Here is a 16,578-nt window from a genome sequence, read left to right as displayed (position 1 = left end):
GGGGAAGACACATTGGAATCTTACCACAGATGTACAGATACTTGCTTGCTACACACTACTTCCTTATCCCTATTATCTGAGGTTAATGAAGGTCCTGATAACTGCGGTCTCTAACTTAGCATATTCCTAAACCTACTACCTGCACACATAGGAGTCGCAGCACAACCAGGTACTAATGGCAACTAACATTCATTACCCTTCATACCACCATCACTGTGCAAACCTTTAGTGCATTTCCCAATATGATCCCACAATCCTTCATTTTTATGTTTTTGCCCACGCTAAAATTCGACAGCGAATTCTTGCAACAATTATTAAGCGCCTGGAATTGCATTAGGCTCTGGGGGTAGAGGTGGGGGACGAAGAGGGAATAAGCGCAGTACACAGCAGACCTTATTAAAGTGCCAAAACGCAGGTCTCACTCGGAAGGCTTTGGGAGTTGGGAGAGGAGAGAGCTCATGGGCAGCTAAAGCCACCAGCGACCTCATTATACGATATTTAGGTTATCAGACTTTTCTATGCCTCGAAAAGCAGCGCCTTAACCATTCCAACGGGACTCACCGCGTTCAGTGACGCCCCTCATTGGTGCCCACAGCTTTGGGCTCGCTGAAGGCACCACAGAAGCACCAGTTATTACCAGTGTTAGTGGCTTCTCCTGTCCCTTTCCTCCGGATCCCAAAGTGTTGGTTCCCTTTTGTTAGTTTTATTCCGGTCATGCCAGTGAGCAAAGATTCACAGCCCAGGCGGCCCGCTCGGAATCTGAGGCCGGCTGGGGACCGGTGCACGTGGGCTCTGCGCCCCCTCGACCCTCGGCCCGGTGCCCCTTCCCGCGCGCGCAGGTCTCCCCGGTTCCAGAGCCCACCGGTCCCCGCCGGCTCCTTCTCCCCACCCACCCTCCCACCGAGCCCCCGGCGGCTGCAGCAGCGCGGGGCTGGCGGGGCTGCGACCGGGCTCAGGCGGATCCCCGCTTCCCGCCTTCCCGGCGCCCCTTCCCTCCCGGACGCAGCCCGAGGATCCCCCACCCCCGGCGGGCGTGAGGACGGGCGTCTGAGTGACTGGAGCTCTACCGCGTGTGCCCCGGGAAGGCCAGGCTACCCCCGGACGGGGCTCGGCTCCCCAGGTGAGCTCGTCTCCGTGGGGCTGGGTCCGGGAAGGCCCCGGGACCGCGCGGCCGAGCGGCCTGGAGGCTGCGGGAGGGCAGAGCCCGGCACGCGGGAGGCGGCCGCCCCCCGGCGCCCAGGGCCCGGCTCCCCAGCGCCACCGCCGCAGCAGGTGGGGGCCCAGCGGGTGGGGGCGGGGCCCGGCTCGGGGCGGAGCCGCGGCAGCGGCAGCCCAGGCGGGGGCCGGGGCCGGGGCCGGAGCCCGAGCCCGAGCTGGAGCAGCGAGCCGGGCTGTCGGGGCGCCCGCGGGAGCTCACCGCGCGCCAGGGCTGGGACCAGCCTGGCCGAGCGCGCCGGCGACGCGGCCGCAGACAAAGGGCGGCTCGTGGCCGGGCCGTCGCGCTCTCGAGCTCTGCCTCGGTAAGTGGCTCCCCCTCTGCTGGCTTTCTCCTCCCGCCGCCTGCGCCTTCTTAGAGTTCGGCGGGCTCCGGAGAAGCGGAGAAGAGATGAGACTTCCTCGCACTGTCTGCCTCCCCACCTCACCCTAACAGTAAGCCCCCCAGGCCACGCCACTGCCAAACTAGCGAGTGTCTGAGCGGCGGGGGTCTCCCGCGGGACCCGCCCGGCTGCCCTGGGTGACCTCCTCGCTCGCGGACCGCGCGCCAGTGCTGTCCCCGACCCGTTTGGGATGGGAGGTTGCAGCTGGGCTCCCTGCGGTGTGTTTAGGGGAGGAGGACGCAGGGGCCGGGCCCCGCGAGGGGACCCCACCCCCGGGGACAATCCCGAGCGCTTGGGGTCGCCGAGGGGCGGTTCACACTGCGAGTTCAGATTTGGATCGCGGTTGCGGGGTCTGCCCCAGTCCCCGATTATCCTCCCCTCCAGCCTCTCCCTTCCTTGTTCAAGGGTTGATACAGAGCCCTCTTCCCTCACCACCCGACCGAGGCGCCCACACTCCCGGTCGGTAGCCCCTGGGAGAAGGGGAGTGGGGGGACCCCGCCGCTTTCCCCGCTCGGCGACCCAGAGCCCCAGCCTGCTGGAGAGGGCAGCGGCTCGGGTTTGACGTCCTGGGTCCCAGGCCGGCTCCCCCAGCCTCCTCCCGGGTTGCTGTCTATCAGAAAAGCAATCGCAAGTCCGACCGGCTTTTGCTTTTGTTCTGCCTGCTACTCGCTGGAATCGTAGGTAAAGCCGGGGTGGCGGATGCCTCGGGAGGGGGCTGTGGCGGGAGTTCCAGGTGCGGCCCCGAGATGACCATTGGAGGAGGCGGCTGTTTCCCGCCCCTGGGTGGGGAATGGATTCTGATCGCTAATCGATATCTTGGAGCCAGCAGTGGGTCAGCAGCGTCCGGAAACAGTGCAGCGGCCGCCTACTGTCACGCGCCTCTCCAGCACTCTGGAAAGCACTACCTCGAGACGTGCATTTCCATTCATGGATCTGTGCCTGGTGGTTGATTAATGTCACCCCTGCCTGGGTTCTCTAAGGAGGAGTGTCTGCAACTGTTCAATAGCCATTTACTGGGAGGTTACTGTGTGCAAGGCAGCTATCTTACAACAACCTTAACGTAAAAGATACTTATTGAGCACCTACTATGTGAAAAGCAGGTATACTACAAACTTTTCAATTGAATAGATACATATTGAGCACCTACCCCGTGCAAAGATGAAGTGTCATGAGGTTCTCAATGTAACAGCTATTTATTGAGTACCTACTATGTTCAAGGTAGCTATGCTATGATCTTATTGTAATAGATATTTACTGAGCACCTACTTAGTGCACAAGGCTTTTTTGCTGAAGGGTTGCCCAGTGTACTTTTGGGGTACAGATAGAAACAAGGGAGAGAAAATATAATAGCTTCTGACCCTTGAGTCTTCAACTCCTTTAGTGACCTGCATTTTAACCTTTCTGAACCGCTTGTGTGGTACATGAAGGGCTGGTCGTCTACACTTGAGGGTACACTTCTATGCTTGAGGGTTTGTCAGCCAGGAGCAGGGCTGAATAGTAAAAAGTCTTGCCTGGAACGTCTTTCCAATTCAGTTTCCTTGCATTAGAAAAGTCAGTTTCTTTGTGTAAAGCTCCATGGAGTTATCACAGGGAATCGAAGGGCCATAAGGCAAAGCCCTAATGCTCAAAGGGACAGAGAATCTGTGCTGGAGACAGACAGACGAAAAGACACCTTCTAAACAAGGAAGGAACCAATGGAGGAAGGGAGGGAGAAGCATGAAGACAGGGCCAGCTGAACCTTCCAGCCCCTCACTCCAAACTGATACCAGTGGTGTTGGGGTGAGAGAGTCTTTAAGTCCCATCATTGCCCGTGGCTGGGGCCCTAGGACTAGAATTCAATAGTTTTCCTGCTAAGAGATTTGATGAATCTGTTACTCTGATAATCAGGATCTTGAGATGCCCTGGAATATCCAGACTGGCAAGAAAATCATATCCATTAGCAAATATTTGAGTATTTACAATGCAATATAGGCATTTATCAGGGAAATGTAGTCTAAGATGTAGTCTTTGTCTTAAAGAACTCTGGTTCACGAGATAAACATGTAAAATGACAACTTGGGCAGCATATATGAAAAGCCAGGAGCAAATTCCTCCTGGAATTTAACCTGAAACATACTCTCAGCACATGGAACTGTGGTTTTTCTCTTATCAGACATTGAGAACTCTCTATGTGCCTTCTATGTTTATCTTTTTGCCTTGGCCTCTGGAAATTCCTGGTAACAGCTTTATCCCAGCTTCTTGGTACAATGATTTTTTTCTCCCTAAATTATTTCTGAGACCTCCTTTTTAAATTGTTTATAAAAAAAAAACTATATTACAGTATTTTTGTTGTGACCTTGAAAGCCTCTCTGAAATCTTTTCTGTAAGTAAGCCCGTTATGAAAGATACATAGAAAATATGGTAAGTACTAGACGAATGCGCTGATAAGAAAAGAGGGAAAAGCTGTCAGGAATTGACAGAGAAAACAAATGGGCTTTGCAAGATGAACTAGGATTCAGATGGGCAAAGACAATTAACAAGACTTTCCTCCCAAATTGAGGGAAATCGTTTTGGCAAAGGTGTCGAGGAAAACAAACTGTCTTTAGAGTAGTTTAGGCATTTGCTAGATCTTCCTCTGGAATCGTTTCCTTTCACTCAACACACAAGTGCTGCTGGAACATTTTACTGTGTCAAGGACTATGCTAGGTGTCAGGTGGGGGGCATCACCCAGAACCAGTTGAGGTTCAGCATGATCCCATAGCTGGCAAGGACCTTGGTCTCCTGTCCTGGCTGTGGGGTAGCACTGCCCTGCATCTCAGCCATTCTTTCAAACATTCCTGGAGTTTTTTTCACCTGAGCTGAACTTGACTGTAATCTTCTTCAAGGCCAAGAATGTGACTTTTTTTTTTTTTTTCTCTCTGCATCCTTCCCTCCTTGCAGGCTCAGGCAGAAAGAGTCGCTAGGGTAGGTGACACTTATTTTAGTGACCTCTATTGCCCATTTCTTCACCCCTTCCCAGCCTCATCAGGGCCTGCTGTCTGCTCTTCCTCTCCATCACTTTCAGCTGTTCAGAGCCTTTCACTGTATGAAAACTGGTCTCAGGGGAAAACCAATCTGTCATCAGTCACTTTCTCTTGAATATGAATGTAGGTCACTGTGTTCTCTTTTCCAGGGGTCTTTGCACTTTAAGCCTCATTATGGAATGAAAGGCTGTGTTCACCATGAGACGATGTCAGGCACAGACAAGTGGGTGTCAGAGGTAATTGGGGAGGCAAAGTGCCTTTCCTGGTGCTCCTGAAACCACCACCTCCTCACGTAGCCAGTCTTGGCAAGGGTCCTTGCAGTCCCATGATTCATGAATGTCTGGAGGCTTCATTGCTGTTTATCATGGTGCAGTGGTTGAAGTCAGACAGTGGCTCTCTGTGAGCCACCTGCCAGCTTGGCCCTCATATATTCCACTCCAAAGTTTAAAGCTTTATTGTTTGCAGGGAGAATCCTTGCTTCCTTACCTACATGTGCCCATTATTTTAAGGCAGTGATTCTCAACCTGGGCGCTGTTGATGTTATGGGCCAGATAAGTTTTTGTTGTGGGGAGCTGTCCTGTGCATTACAGGATGCTTAACAGCATCCCTGGCCTCTGCCCCCTAGGTGCCAGGAGCACCATACACCAGCCTGCTCCCCAAGTTGTGACAACCCAAAATGTCTCCAGCCATTGCCAAGTATCCCCTTGGAAACAAAATCACTGCTACTTGAGAACCACTGTTCTAAGGGTTATTGGTTATTATGTATCATGCCATATAATAGAGGCCTTATCTAATGTAATTCAATTCTTTTCAATAAAGAGGAACTAATACATGTGTAATTAACATGGCAGAACTTTTCATATAAGTAATTTCATAAATTAGAATAAATACCTCTTTTTTCAGACCTCATATCCTAATCTGATTATTATATTAAGTTCATCTTTTGAAGCATGAAACCTCAAATTCTTCTTTTTCTAGTGTGGCTGATTTATATACCAGAACTGTGGGTAGCAGAACTGCATTACCCACAAGATCTTCCCAGCCTGCTACTTGGGCAGTGCCTGGTAACCACCAGCCGGGGAGGAAAATGGCAGAGGAGGATTCAGTTCAGGTGGACTTGGTGCTTATGTAATTTGATGGACCCTCTTTAAAGAAAAGACAAAATGATAAGGGGAGCACATTGCTAGGGCACCTCCCAGGCCTTGGAAGGGTCTGGTGAGGACAAATGATGGGCTCTGAATTTAAGTTTCATTAGCTTCGTGGGAAAACAGCCTTTGGGAAAGGTTTTGAGGAACGACTGGACAGCTGTGTCTGCAAGAATAGAAAATTAGTCCTACCTATGACTGATAGGAGCTAAGAGAAACTTCTCAAAGTGTTGACTTAAATTGAGAGCACAGATCAAAATGGAATTGTTAAATCCGGGGTGACCTGTACTTCTGTTAACACCTACCCTCAAAAGTAAGAACTTCCATATCGTCTGCAACCCCAGGTCCACATTAGCAGCATCATAGGTGAAATGAGGGGCAGGGTTCATTCCGGTTTAGCAGGAGGCTCTGCGTTCCACTAGTGGGTAGTAGTAACTTACTGCACCTTATAAACGAGGTTGGTCAGTGCTGAAGTTATTGCCTCAGGAAGTGAATGAAACTCTTTTTCAGGTCACTCTAATGGTATTTGAAGAGTTTATAATAGGAGTACATTGATTCAAACTTTTCTTTTGGAATACCTGAGCCTGGGATGAGATGTCCTTGCATTAAAACCAGCCAGGCAGGAAATACTTGCCCCCTTATTTTGGGGGGACAAGTAATTTAAGTACAGTCATGTGCTACATAATGACATTTCAGTCAATGAAGGGCTGCATGTGGGACTGTGAAACTGTAAGATTATAATACTATATTTTTCCTGTACCTTTTCCATGTTTAGACGTATTTAGGTGTACAAATACCATTGTGATACAGTTGCCTACAGTGTTCAGTACAGTAGCATGCTGTACAGAGTTGTAGCCTAGGGGCAATAGGCCATACCATATAGCCTAGGTGTGTAGGCTATTCCATCCAGGTTTGTGTAAATATGCTCTATGATATTCCCATAACCAAGAAATTGACTAATGATGCATTTCTCAGAGTGATGTATGACTGTGTGAATTTAAGAACTTAAGATAATAAGGCTTTACAAATGAAACTATAATTCAGACTTCTCATTAATTCATCTTTTTCCTTAGTTTGGATCACCTTAGCTTCAGTGAGGAAGACAGTGTTCTAATTGTTGCTTTAGTGTAGAAATGTTAACTATAAATGCCTGGCCCTGCACAAGACTGATCTGGCAATATATCAATGTCTAGATTTAACAAAAATTAAAAATAAGAAATAAGAAACATTCTACATGAAGATTTGCTGTGGTAGAGATTTCCTTTAAAGCATTGCTCGTCTTTCGTTTGTATTTAAACAGGTTTGATTTGTATAAAATTTTTCGAGTTGAGACCTGTTTGGAGATTTTGGGTCAAATGTGCACACAGTCACAGAAATTAGACCTGAAAGAGATTTTAGCGGTTTCTGGACAGCCCTGCTTGCCCATTGAATAATTAGAGAAACTGAGGCTGCGAGTGGTTAGATGGCTTGCTAAGGTCACACAGAGATCAGCTGGGAGGCTGGGGCAAGGAGCCAGGAGCTCACCCCATCCCCTTGTCACTCAGTGCTGCTGGGATACCGTTCTTCTGTCTTCCTGGTTGTAGAGTGTGTCGGTGTAGGGAAACTAGGCAGGAAAAGGGTTTGATAACTTGTCTCATTTCCAGGGCACTGATCCTCAGAGAACTACTCATTAATTCAAACTGATTACATCTATGCCAAAGGTGTATGTAAACACAGGCAGTATTGAAACAATCACAGAAAAACTGAGACGGTTTGATTGGTGGAATGAGATTATCTTATAAAAACTTCTTTTATTGCTTTTTTGTATCATCTTTACAGTAAATAACTAGAATGAAAACATTTGTCTATTTAAAAAAGTAATATGTATTCATTATGGAAGGTGGCAAGAATAATAAACACATTCTACCTGTGATCCTTTGATACTTTAATCTCAATCATATTTTGCTATGTTTATTTTTAGTGTTTTTTTAAGCTCATTTTCAAACTCATTTGAACAATTCAGACCATATTGTACATACAATTTTAATTGTTCTTGCCTTTTTTATTAGAATAATGTATGTGTTATTGTGAACATAATTTTTTTTTAAATTTATTTATTATTATTATACTTTAAGTTGTAGGGTACATGTGCATAACGTGCAGGTTTGTTACATATGTATACTTGTGCCATGTTGGTGTGCTGCACCCATCAACTCGTCATTTACATCAGGTATAACTCCCAATGCAATCCCTCCCCCCTTCCCCCTCCCCCCTCCCCATGATAGGCCCCGGTGTGTGATGTTCCCCTTCCTGAGTCCAAGTGATCTCATTGTTCAGTTTCCACCTATGAGTGAGAACATGCGGTGTTTGGTTTTCTGTTCTTGTGATAGTTTGCTAAGAATGATGGTTTCCAGCTGCATCCATGTCCCTACAAAGGACACGAACTCATCCTTTTTTATGGCTGCATAGTATTCCATGATGTATATGTGCCACATTTTCTTAATCCAATCTGTCACTGATGGACATTTGGGTTGATTCCAAGTCTTTGCTATTGTGAATAGTGCTGCAATAAACATACGTGTGCATGTGTCTTTATAGCAGCATAATTTATAATCCTCTGGGTATATACCCAGTAATGGGATGGCTGGGTCATATGGTACATCTAGTTCTAGATCCTTGAGGAATCGCCATACTGTTTTCCATAATGGTTGAACTAGTTTACAATCCCACCAACAGTGTAAAAGTGATTGTGAACATAATTTTTGTGAACATAAACTCTTTGTGAACATAATTTTTTTGTGTCTTTCCACAATGTCAGAGTTTTATTGATGCTATTTTTTTTTTACTTTAAATTCTGGGGTACATGTGCAGAATGTGCAGGTTTGTTACATAGGTATACATGTGCCATGGTGGTTTGCTGCACCCATGAACCTGTCATCTACACTAGGTGTTTCTCCTAATGCTCTCCCTCCCCTAACCCCCACTCGCTGACAGGCGCCGGTATGTGATGTTCCCCTCCCGGTATCCTTGTGTTCTCATTGTTGTGAACATAATTTTTAATGGCTGCAATCCTTAGAAGCTTGTTAATTTACCACAACGTTTTGCTATTAGTGAACATTAAGTTTGGTCCTAATTTCTCCCTGCCATCACTACGTGGGCAACTTTGTGTCTGTGGTTTTTCTACAATTTGGATTGTTTTCTTGGTATACATTCCCAAAGAGTGAAATTACTGAGCCAAGGATGTGTGTGCATTGTGTTCAATGGCTTTACCAAAACGGTGTACCAGTTTACCTTATATTGATAGCATGCTATAAATGATGAAATTTCACCACACCATTGATAACATACTTGTTTTTGTAATTACTAATATGACAAAGTAAAGGTGTCTTTATTGCTTTCATTTACATTTTGCTAACCAATACAGCTAAACATTTTTCTATAGGATTTTTTTATAGAACTTTCTGTGTGTGTGTGTGTGTGTGTGTGTGTGTGTGTGGTGTTTTTTTGTTGTTGTTGTTTTGGTGAATTATCTATTTGAGTGTAGTTTTTTTTTTTTAAATAACCTTTCTATAGAAAGTCATTTGTCAAAAGGAAAAACAATAACCTCTGATCTCTTAGGTAATAGTGGCTATTTTATAAGGAATTCCATTCAACCCTCATGTTCCATGATTCCAACATCTCCCGTGCCCTGTTTCAGGCTAAACATTTTGTTCTTAGTCATAGAGCTGCTTGTTAGTTCCTGAAGCAAGCTTAGATGGAGAGACAGTTGACAGCATTTTTTCTTTTTCACTGGTACATAAAATAATAGTGCTTCATATAATTAGTGATATTTAACATTTCAGGACATTTGATAATTTGAGACTTTGGATAATCATAATACAGATGATGAGTTCAAGAGAGAATTTTTAATTAACTTCTTAAGGTTTTCTGGGGTATCAGCAATAGTGGTTCAATTTTGGGGCCTCAGATTTTCTGGATCACCCAGATGACATGAAGCCAGACTAGTTTACTTTTTGTTCTCTCTTACTTCTAGGGTCTATCAGGGGGTGTCCAAGGGAGAGAATACAGTCATGGGTTCTTAGTTTCTGATTCTGGTTGGGCCAGTAAAGCCCCTTCCTCATCCCTCTTTTCCACTTATAACTAGAGACAGAAAGTAAAAACCATGGCTTCAGGCTGCTAAAAGCCTAAAACGAAATGAAACAGAACAACAACAACAACAAAATAAGATGGGTTGGACAAGCTTGAAGCTCTTTGGGGTCCTACTCTAAGTGTAAAGTGGTTTACCAGGCCTTAGAGAGGCCCTGGCCTCTTGATTCCATGAGGCCATCAATGCGCTGCTCAGCTTCCTAGCTTCCTGTTTTGGATTGACAAGCGCCTCCAACTGGGTAAAAGTGGCGCCTAGTACTGAGGCCCACATGTCTAGATCTATTTCTTTTCTCACATCTTAAACCTGAAATTCCTCCCTATCTTGTTAGCTTTGTGGTGCTTTTAGGAAGGTTTGTCATTTGTTGTTAACCTCATCCAGCTTTCTTTGTTGTGTTCACTGGGAAAGTTGGCTCAAATTACCCAGTTCACCACTGCTGGCAGGAGGTGGGACCCAGTCAGATCCATCTTAGAGACTGACAGGAGAGAAACACAAGTGACCAGCTGCTCTTTGCCTGACTGTGCCTAGAGAACTTTATCTACTCCCAACACAACACCCTAGTTGCAGCTGGAAAGCAGAGAAGTTAGGATGGATACATTTCCACTAACTGGACATAGCCACATGTAGATGTATTTCCTTGCATAAATGAGACTAATTCCTCAGGCTGTTCCTAATAAGGCAGGTGACCTGGCTGAGAAGGCAGTCACAGGAGTGCTACCTGGAGCCCCATCTCTAACCTGCTTCTTTCTTCTCACCTATACTGTCCTGCAAAAGATGAGAATTTAGTACCAAGGGAAGTGTTGAGGCAGGAAGGTGCTTTCTCTTTCAGCAGCTGTTAAGAAGTAAAAAATGTAGGCTGTATTTTTGCTGAGCAAGTTCCTTCCATTCAAACTGGACCCCAAAATGTTCATGTTGAAGGCAGAACTTCTCTTCCATGACCCAGACAATTCCTTGTAGAGGCTGAACCATCAGGTCCAGGCTAAGAAGTCAAGATAGTCTTTCCAGAGGACTCTGCTTGATGCTAAGGTTTGGAGCTTTATGATAGTTTCTGGCTTTTAGAAGCTGCATGCTCGACCACGTGTTCTTGGGATCAGCAGCCACATCTATTTTCCCCTTACTTCCTCCAACTCTTCCCCCAACTTTCAAGAAGCCAGAGAAGTCTACGAAAAGGAAAGTGTATTTCCTGAGTTTGAAAAGGTTGGACAAAGGGAGCCTGAGTGGTGGGAACTCCTCATCCTCCACCTTACCACACCCTCCATTGGCTTTTGGGGTGTGGGAGTGGGGTGGTGGAGGCTTTTATTTTTATTTTTGAGTACCTTTTTCCCTGGAAACCTTAGAGCTGAGCTATCCTCTCAGAAAATCACTGTCTGCCCAGGGAACCACATTCTCTCCCCTCACCCTTCAGGCATGTAGTCATTGGGTAAAGAGAAGGAAGGTGTGGGTGTGCCCCTCTGGAAAGGGCCCTGTCTTAGGGGGAGGTATCCCCACCGACTTTCTGGAGACCGCCCTATACCATGGAGCCTTTTATGTATTCCACAATAATTTACCCTGCTGATTTTTAATTTCACAATATTTCACACATAGGAAGGACTATAGATAAATTAGTCTACCATATTGCTAGAAATAGAAATCCTCCAATTAGATTTCAGTAACTGTCCATAAAAGAACAAATCTGTAACCCCACTCCCAGGTAATTCTAGACTGTGGCCGATCCTTTGGAAGAAATGATAAATGACTTAATTAATTTTGAAGAGGCAAATTTTCTGTTCTCCTGGAAAATGTGCCCTTCCGTGATTATTTTTGGAGGCAGAATGGTCAGAAAGCCCTACCAGCCATAAGAATTTATGAACCATGACATTTGAAAACTTTCAGCCTGAGATGAAATAAATTAATTCCTCTAACATGATTCACTTTAGGTACAAGCCCAAATTTCTTTTATCAGTAACTTGGGCTCTTAAGGTGATTTTTCTAAAGAGGTATAGTTATTTGAGAACCATCAGGGCCATTTACTGTATTTCTTTTGTCAAATTTTCCATTTATGTGGATTTGAGTTTTTTCCAGTTATTTCAATACCATCTTGTCTGCTAATAAGAGATAATGTGCTGCATTTTCAATAACATATGTTAAAGCTGCAGGGAGTTCAGACAAAGTTAGCTGAGCAAATTCCTGTACTTATCAGAGACCATGACATCACCTTCAGTATGCGGTGGGCTTTTTACCAAGTGTCCAGAACCTTTAAAGAACTCAGAATGGTGAAGTATTATAGCTCATTCACTAGAAAAAAAGGAACAGAGAAGTTCAGAAATCTGAAATGATTTTATTTGTAAGAGGAGAATAAGGAAGATGATTACTGTAAATCACATAGGAAGAGAAGGTGAGAAATATGTAACAGTGGTGGACTGCTTGAGCTTTCCAGATCAGAGGCAAAAAAATGAAAAATTTCTTATGAATTATTATGAAGTTTCAATGCCTACAGTGTAGGACTCGAAGAGGGCTTTAATGGCCCAGCCATCTGCTGTGTAATAAAGCCAGTGAAATATGTGCCATCAAAATGACACAGAGAAGAACGTTAGTGTACACGGAATAGGAGCGAGAATTTTTTACAGCATGAATGAGAATATATCTAGTAAGTAGTTCTGGGTATGTTGTGGCCTGAATAACTGTCCATTTTTCTATACTTTACTATTTTCTTGAGTTGAATGGAGACTAAGGACAAAAGAAAAAAGACTCAGGTCATTCTTAAGTTTGTTGGGTGATTCCTAAGTGATAATGCTCTCAGTTGAAGTACTTTAGTTAAAAGCTCAAAGTCTTGGTTTCCAAATGTCTATACGCTTTCATTTTTCAGAAGTTATTCAGTGAATTTGTTAATTCTGAAACCTCTCCTTTCTTATGAGCAGTCTTTCTTCTGAGATTCTCATAAGATTCTCAATGTTATGAAATGAGAATGAACTAGAGGCAGTAAAAAATATCCATTGGCTTTTCTTTCCGGTTTATTCAGAAGGAGATCCCCAGAATCAAAAATCTATCCACCTTTTATGTGCTGAATTTTCTCCCTTCATTAACCAACAAACAACAGTGTTTTACTCTACAATTTGAGTTCAGGATTTGGCTTCCATAATATATTAAATAACCTTCTAATTTTCTCTTCCACCTCTGCTATTGATAATAAATAATAATCGCATTATTATTTAATTATCACCACCAAAAGCATTGTCAGATTTCAGTAATCTAAAACTATGTTGCCTTAAACTTAGATTATTTGAAATAAGATCTTTCCTCTCCAGTAATGGATACCTAGAAAAGCAGGTGTATAGCTGTCGATACAGGGGACACATGCAGGAGCATGTGCAGTTACGATTACGGGGCAGTCATAAGCTTTTTTCCTAGAAGGACACACAAGACATTGTTAGTAGTGATAAAGTAAGAAGTGATTGAGGATTGATGTGAGGGAAGGGATTTGTTAGTTTATATTTTACTATTTGATATTTTAAATAATCATACTTAAGTAAATAAGGAGAGAATTAAGAAGGTGGAGAAAAAAGAAGCCACAGTTTATAAGATCCTCTTGTGAATTTAACCTCTAGACCAGGGGTCCCCAATCCCTGGGCCACAGGACCAGTACCGGTCTGTGACCTGCTAGGAACCAGGCCGCACAGCAGGAGGAGAGCAGTGGGCAAGCCAACAAAGCTTCATCTCTCCATACAGCCGCTCCCCATTGCTTGCATGACTGCCTGAGCCCGCCTCCTGTCAGATCAGTGGCGGCATTAGATTCTCATAGGAGCACAAACCCTATTGTGAACTGCACATGCGGGGGATCTAAGTTACATGCTCCTTATGAGAATCTAATGTCTGATGATCTGTCACTGTCTTCCATCACCCTCAGATGGGACTGTCTAGTTACAGGAAAACAAGCTCAGAGCTCTCACTGATTCTACATCATGGTGAGTTGTATGCATCTCCCACACCCACCCCTGTACACGGAAAAATTATCTTTCATGAAATTGGTACCTGGTGCCAAAAGGGTTGGGGACCACTGTTCTAGACTACTTTCTCATTAGAAATTCTGGTTTTTATTCATCATCAGACCAAAATCTATAGGAACATGGTCAATATAGTTCACATATATCCTCCATGGTTTTGTGTAACTTATATTCTGCAGCATTTTGTAAAGTCCTCTAATACCAATATCTTCTTTGAGCCTCCTAGTGGCGCTGTCTGGTATTTTGAGCCAGTATTGTATGATTTCCATTTTACAGAGGGGAAAACTGAAGCTCAGGGAAGATGTGTGGCTTGTCTTAGATGATATAGTTACTACCTAGTTCTCTAGTATTCCAGGACTAGAAGCCACTTTTGATTCCACATCGGTGTTGTTTTATCCCTGGTAAAAAGAATTTTGCTCTTTATTCTGGACATTCTTTTTTTAAATACTCCAAGCTACCTCCTCTCTGGTTTTGTGTCTTTGCATCTATTTCATTCTGTCTTGAATCATGGTTAGATGATTGTTTTCCTCATTAATTTCAGCAATATAGGCTGTCTCTCTTTTTGTAGCCTTACTGTGTCTAGTACATTATGGCACATATATTCATTCCTTAGTCTTTTCTTTTATTGAATTGGATTTAAGGTATTTTCTCCCAAATAATTATACATTTCTAGGAAAACAAAAGGAAAAAACGAAGCCCTTTCTATAAGACTAATGTCATTGTTCACAAGAGAATTAGAATCACATGGGGTTTGAGTCAGAAGAAAATCATCAAGAGTATTTATTCTCTTGTTTTACAAATGAGGAACCTGAAGATCAAATAACTTCTGAAGGTCCCACAGGAAATTAGAGGTGACATGGTATACAGAGCCCAGTTCTCCTCACTTCTAGCCGAGCCCTCCTGTTGCTGCAACAGTTATTACAGAGATTGGCAATCAAGTTTTAGATGAATGGTCAATGCTGCAAAAATCAGGTCATGCTAAATTAAAACTACAAATGTAAAGAGAGTTTTAAAACTCTCAAAAAGAAAAGGCTGTACCGAGCTTATTTTTCCAAGTTTTAATGAGTGATTTTGCAGCTCTACCTCCTCTTAAAGCAAACCTGCTGTATATAAACATCAGCATGTCCACAAAGGAATTCACAGCAGGAATCCTTGTGATGATAAGTATCTACACCAGGTGTGTTTGCAATAGAGAAAAATCACCCTCACTTGTTGGGTAAATCCAGGTGCACAGCATCAATGTGAAAGGAAGGATTAATGGTAATTTTTACCTCACCTGCAGCCTTCTTAAGATAGGAGCTGTTTCTGACCTGGTGAGTGAACTCCTCCTTCAGCAAGGAGCAGAGGCCATGGATGTGCTGTCTAATATTCATGGGTTGGAAACCTAATTCCTAATGCAACAGTGTTGGGAAGTGGGGCCTTCGGGGAAGTGTTTAGGTCATGAGGGCTCTGTCCTTATGAATAGATTAATGCTGTCATAAAATGACTTAATGGAAGAAGCTTAGTCCCTTTCTCGCCTTTCTGCCTTCTACCATATGAGGATATGAAGTGTCCTCTCCTCTGGAGGATGCAAAGTTCAAAGTGTCACCTTGGAAGCAGAGACTGGACCCTCACAAGACACCGAAACTGCCAGTTCCTTGATCTTGGTTTTCCAGAACTGTGAGAAATAAATTGCTGTTCTTTATACATGACCCAATCTCGGGTATTCTGTCTTAGCAGCACAAACGGACTAAGACAACACCTCACTTCCTAAATTCACTCCTAGGCACCTGAGTGCTCAAAAGCTATTCCCAGTTTTTAAACATGCTGAGAACAGAGAGCTGGAAAGGCTTATTTTTTATTTTTATTTTTCTCTGAAGCCACCCCAAGGAGAAACAGCAAAAGAAATTCCCAAGAGAGAGACACTATCAAAAAGTGTAAGGCAAAGATTTCATGAGGAAGATGCCAAAAGCAATTGCAACAAAAACAAAAATTGACAAATGGGACCTAATTAAACTAAAGAGCACTGCACAGCAAACGAAACTATCAACAGTGAAGAGACAATCTACAAAATGGGAGAAAATATCTGTAAACTATGCATCTGACAAAGGTCTATCAATAACATCCAGAATCTATTAGGAACTTAAATGAATCAACAAGCAAAAAAGAAACCCATTAAAAAGTTTGCAGAGGAGCTGAACAGATACTTTTCAAAAGAAGACATACACGTGGCAAACAAGCATATGAAAAAAAATGCTAACATCACTATTCATTAGGAAATGCAAATCCAAAGCACAGTGAGATACCGTCTCACACCAGTCAGAATGGCTATTATTAAAAAGTCAAAAAACAACAGATGCTGGTGAGGTTGTGGAGAAAAGGGAATGCTTATGCATTGCTGGTGGGAATTTAAATTAGTTCAACCATTGTGGGAGACAGTTTGGTGATTTCTCAAAGAACTCAAAGCAGAATTACCATTTGACCCAGCAATCCTTTTTTTGGGTATATACCCAAAGGAATTTAAATCGTTCTTCCATAAAGACACATGCATACATATGTTCATTGCAGTACTATTCACAGTAGCAAAAAATGGGATCAACCTAAATGCCCATTAACAATGGGCTAGATAAAGAAAACATGGTACATATACACCGTGGAACACTATGCAGCCATAAGAAGAACGAGAAGGTCATATCCTTTGCAGCAATGTGGATGGAGCTGGAGGTCAATATCCTAAGTAAACTAACGCAG

The 16,578-nt window shown here is 43.8% G+C and overlaps 1 protein-coding gene across 8 annotated transcripts in view; it reads left to right on the top strand.

Annotated features, from left to right (window-relative positions):
* The first annotated feature begins 1,005 nt into the window (after window positions 1-1,005).
* Window positions 1,006-16,578, top strand: part of LOC105489409 (mitogen-activated protein kinase 4) — a 179,016-nt gene continuing 163,443 nt past the window's right edge. For 3 of the 8 annotated variants that reach the window (XM_071085324.1, XM_011754220.3, XM_071085325.1), the window contains exon 1: window positions 1,364-1,520. The gene's annotated coding sequence lies outside the window, so the exon portion shown is untranslated. Of the gene's footprint in view, window positions 1,121-1,363; window positions 1,521-1,554; window positions 1,651-16,578 lie in introns of those variants that run through there. The other 5 variants (XM_071085322.1, XM_011754216.2, XM_071085323.1 and 2 more) reach the window with 4 other exon arrangements.

The sequence above is a fragment of the Macaca nemestrina genome, chromosome 19 (genome assembly GCF_043159975.1).
Source record: "Macaca nemestrina isolate mMacNem1 chromosome 19, mMacNem.hap1, whole genome shotgun sequence".
Classification (NCBI taxonomy): domain Eukaryota; kingdom Metazoa; phylum Chordata; class Mammalia; order Primates; family Cercopithecidae; genus Macaca; species Macaca nemestrina.
The sequence above is the reverse complement of the archived record's forward strand: the minus strand, read 5'-3'. Positions and strand labels throughout refer to the sequence as shown.